Here is a 5,000-nt window from a genome sequence, read left to right as displayed (position 1 = left end):
TCACCGGAAATTGAACAAAAGGGCCTAAATGCAGGGGTTTGCGGTATTCGCTGTGGGTCCGAAATTATTCGTCCGATTTTCACGAGAAAGGTGTCGAAATGTTCGGAAAAGAGCAAGGAACACGTCGACTATAAAACATAAGTCGCGCGGTGTTAAATTATGTGCTTAAATTTGATCTTAATGAAAAAAGTTCGTTTTTCAAAAGTGCGTTTAAAACAGATCACGTCATATCTCTGGAACGAGGCGGTAGACTCAAAGATGACCAAAGCAAACGATGTGTGTCCATTCTTCAGCTCCACGTCGCTGTTTTCAGATTTTCGGCACCTTTAACCGTTCAGGTTCTACGCGCCTTGAACCGAAGCAGTGCAGAGCCCCCGGAGCCGCCCCGCCGGAGCCCGCCGCTGGAGTCGGGGTGGTGGTGGGGGGAACCCAGCGCTCTCTCTCTCCCTCGCCCGCATGCGACAGACAAAGATAGAGCAGCGCGCGCTCACCCCGCCGGCCGGCTGAAGGAGCGAAAATGAACGTCAAATATCTTACGTTTAGAAAATAGACAGGGTATTTTGCTTTCGTGCATCGGGTAGAACTGAGTGTCCTCTACACTCTTCTGAAGAGTCTACTCGGCGATCTCATACGGGAAGCGTATGCACCGAGGAAAACCCCAATCATGCACTCCTACCTTTGAACGGGTATTGAAGGTGAAAGGTGAAAGGTACGACACTTCAGATAAGCGTATTTATAGGAGAAAAGAGCCCTCTTTACAGTGGTATAAAGTGCCGCTGCAATAAATTAAAAGAAACAACGGAAATAAGAGTTAAGGAGACTCAACCGTATTTATTGTCCCATAAAATTAAGCACGTTGGTCAAAAAGGGGTGAAAGGAGCGCTCAAATCGCAAAATAGCAGAGGAAGTACCCCCCCAAAACCGCATATCGCGCATTCAACTGAGATACACGTGGCCCGGTAGCTGAAATGGTTCTCGAGATAGAGACTATTAAAGGTCACGCATCGACCGATTTCCAACGAAAACGTTGGTTTTGGTTTAGATTGCCCGTGGTTTAGTGCCACTACATCCTCGACGAAGTGTTTTGAAGCTAGAGAATGTGTGGTTTTGGGGGGGTACTTCCTCTGCTATTTTGCGATTTGAGCGCTCCTTTCACCCCTTTTTGACCAACGTGCTTAATTTTATGGGACAATAAATACGGTTGAGTCTCCTTAACTCTTATTTCCGTTGTTTCTTTTAATTTATTGCAGCGGCACTTTATACCACTGTAAAGAGGGCTCTTTTCTCCTATAAATACGCTTATCTGAAGTGTCGTACCTTTCACCTTTCACCTTCAATACCCGTTCAAAGGTAGGAGTGCATGATTGGGGTTTTCCTCGGTGCATACGCTTCCCGTATGAGATCGCCGAGTAGACTCTTCAGAAGAGCGTAGAGGACACTCAGTTCTACCCGATGCACGAAAGCAAAATACCCTGTCTATTTTCTAAACGTAAGATATTTGACGTTCATTTTCGCTCCTTCAGCCGGCCGGCGGGGTGAGCGCGCGCTGCTCTATCTTTGTCTGTCGCATGCGGGCGAGGGAGAGAGAGAGCGCTGGGTTCCCCCCACCACCACCCCGACTCCAGCGGCGGGCTCCGGCGGGGCGGCTCCGGGGGCTCTGCACTGCTTCGGTTCAAGGCGCGTAGAACCTGAACGGTTAAAGGTGCCGAAAATCTGAAAACAGCGACGTGGAGCTGAAGAATGGACACACATCGTTTGCTTTGGTCATCTTTGAGTCTACCGCCTCGTTCCAGAGATATGACGTGATATGTTTTAAACGCACTTTTGAAAAACGAACTTTTTTCATTAAGATCAAATTTAAGCACATAATTTAACACCGCGCGACTTATGTTTTATAGTCGACGTGTTCCTTGCTCTTTTCCGAACATTTCGACACCTTTCTCGTGAAAATCGGACGAATAATTTCGGACCCACAGCGAATACCGCAAACCCCTGCATTTAGGCCCTTTTGTTCAATTTCCGGTGAACGCTCACGAGTTAGATCGGTAGACTCTTCGGTACTCGATTCAGCACATCAAACTGCACAACATATCAAAAATCCAGCTTTACATATTTTTGTTCCGGGTTAAAACCTTCGTTGCCTGGACTATTGTCAATGCAATGCGGCACAAGGACACATCCTTGAGCTTTTCCCAAGGCCGACCATGGGCAAGACGGACGCACCGCAGAGAAGAGAAGGGCGCAGTAAGTGGAGGCGGTGCGGCCGCGGGGAGGCCCCGGAGGCCCTGGAGCCTGGCTGGAGCCTCCTGGAGGTGCCTCCTGGAGGTGCCTCCTGGAGGTGCCTCCCTGTTCGTGGGGGGCCTTCGGTATGCGCCCCGCCCCACCCTGCCACGCCACGCCACGCTACGCCCCTACGGGTACGCACGGGGTACTGGGCGCCCGTAATTGGTACTTGGAGATGAGGCTGGCCCGAGAGAAAGCCCTCCCCCTCTCCTCTCCCGGCCGGTTGGTCGAGGAGCGCGTCGGCCCGCCCGTCCTTCCGACACCCAATCACAAAATCTGACACAGGTGCCTCGAGGAAAATTTTTCGAGGGGGCGATGGGGGAGGGGGGGGGAGAGGAAAGGTAGCCGGGGGAGCAGCCGAGAAAATAACGGAAAGGGGAGCGGCGAGATGTGTTTTAGGTGTAGCACACACAGCAAGACGAAGTGTTTGAACGTCACACACTTGAAGGTGTGTGAATCTAGGTGGCTGATTAACCCCGCGCACTTCTGTAGTTAGACTGTACCGCACGCAGGAGTGCGGGCGGGCTTGCCTATCGCCCCTGTCCACGGCGCCTTACGGGCCGGGAGAGTAGGCAACCCGCCCGCACTCGTGCGTGCGGTGCAGTCTAACTACAGAAGTGCGCGGGGTTAATCAGCCACCTGGTATGTATGCAGGTGTGAGACATCACAAGAAAGAACCAAATCCTTCTACATGTACGTGTGAGTGGGAATCCACACACCAAATGTGTGTCCAATCCAATCACTCATACTCGAGACTCGAATATTTTACATCGCGTTGAAGATACGTCATCTAGATTCATGTTGTTGTTTTTCTTCTTCTCCAAAACTCTCAAACAATCTGAGCACTTTTATTTCTCATTTTCCTGTAGTCCGCCGCGTTAGCGTGAGGAGGGGCACTCGGCCGGGTGCCTTTGAGAGACGGCGGCCGCCGCGGCGAACACGCTGACGGGTAAGGCCGGTGGTGGGCCGGCGGCGTGGCGGCGGGTAACGTGAGACATCACGCCACACCGCGTGAGGTAACCCGGGGTAACGGCAACGGCATATTGGGGTCCACGAGTGTGCGTTGGGGAGCAGATTCCTCCGATGATGCAAGGGCGCAAAAACGCCGCCGCGATTGGTTTCGGAAGAAGGCAAGTTTTCGTCCACCTTCAGCATGTGGAGCTTCCTCGGTCGGAAAGAGAACCCTGTAGGTAAGGGCCCGAGGGCGGCCCCTCTTGTAGGGCGGGGCGCGGTGAATTGTGTGGCTGTACACCTTGTCTCTCTGGTCATGCCGTACGGGGGAGCGAGAGAATTGGGCGGCCGCCCCCTCCTGCTCCTCCTCCTGCAGGAGGCATCTCCTCCTCGATCCGGAGGAAAAATTGAGAAATTACGGGCGCACGGTATAAAGGAAGTGAGTGAGACGTCGTCGGCAACCACAAAGTATATGATACACAGACGCACGCACATGCACACGCACGCACTCACACACGCACGCCATGTGTGTTTTGGTGCGTGCGTGCGTGCGTGCGGTCGTATGGGGCCCAACGTGTCGCACCTGATTCACTCGTCGCTCGACAGCTGTTATTTTCTGCTTTGCCCGCTCCCCCGTTCGGCGGCGATTTTATTATTATTGTTATTATTATTATTTTAGCTTTTACGTTGGCAACATGTCGCGGGCGCGCCAATCCATGGGAGGAGTCTCTCGGAAACGTTTAAAAGATAAGTGAAGCGGCAAACAGAATCAAAGAAAGTTGGGGGCGGTTTTAAGAAGAAGAAGAAGAAGAGAAGAAGAACAGAAGAAGAAGAAGAAGAAGAAGAAGAAGAAGAAGAAGAAGAAGAAGAAGAAGAAGAAGAAGAAGAAGACATGGCTGAACGAGCCCCCCTGCTCTAGCGCTCCACGGGGCATTGGCTCTGGTTTTCTGGAAAACATGACGCCCCGTCACCGAACGGACATCCTCGTTCATCTGTGCCCTTCCTCCTCCCTGCAGCCTGCTGCTGCAGCCCGGCCGCGGGGCAGGTTGGGCGGGGCGGGGCGGGGAGGCGGGGGCTCTCGCAGGCCCCACCACGGTCGATCAAGCAGCAGAGATACCCGGCCGGCGTGTGTCGGACAAAACATCTTTATCAATATTGTGCCTCCAGCATTCCCGCCCCCCTGCTCCCACAAACCCTTGTACCCCATTCTTACTCCACATCATATTAAACATAAACAACACAAAACATTTCGCGTTCCGTCGAACTAAACTTGCCGTGTGCGTAGCAAAATCCATAACGAAAACAAATCCCCGACACGCACTTTCGTTGCTACGCCTTACTTGTTCACCCACAAGCCTAGCACACACACACACACAAACGTGGCGAAGCGCGATAGAAGTATACATACACAGTTGTTGTGGTGGAGGCCTTACGCTTGTCAGTCACAGAGGGTTGAAATGACGTCCAAATACAAGAAAAGGCATTCCGACGTTATTACCGAGAGTCGAGAAATGCCGGGCGCGACGCCTGAATGGGAGAGGAGGAGCGGGGCCGGGGCGGTAAATGAAACTCGAAAAATAATGACGATAAAAAAGAAGCAGACTGGAATAAGAGGATGTAGGCGAGGCTGGGCGGGGGGCAGCCGGGCTGCGGCCACATCGGACCCACGGCGTCGGACCCACGGAGTTGGACCCACGGAGTTGGACCCACGGCGTCGGACCCACGGCGTCGGACCCACGGAGTTGGACCCACGGAGTTGGACCCAC

Source organism: Frankliniella occidentalis, unplaced genomic scaffold (assembly GCF_000697945.3).
Source record: "Frankliniella occidentalis isolate FOCC.00 unplaced genomic scaffold, Focc_3.1 Scaffold88, whole genome shotgun sequence".
Taxonomy (NCBI): Eukaryota; Metazoa; Arthropoda; class Insecta; order Thysanoptera; family Thripidae; genus Frankliniella; species Frankliniella occidentalis.
The sequence above is the reverse complement of the archived record's forward strand: the minus strand, read 5'-3'. Positions refer to the sequence as shown.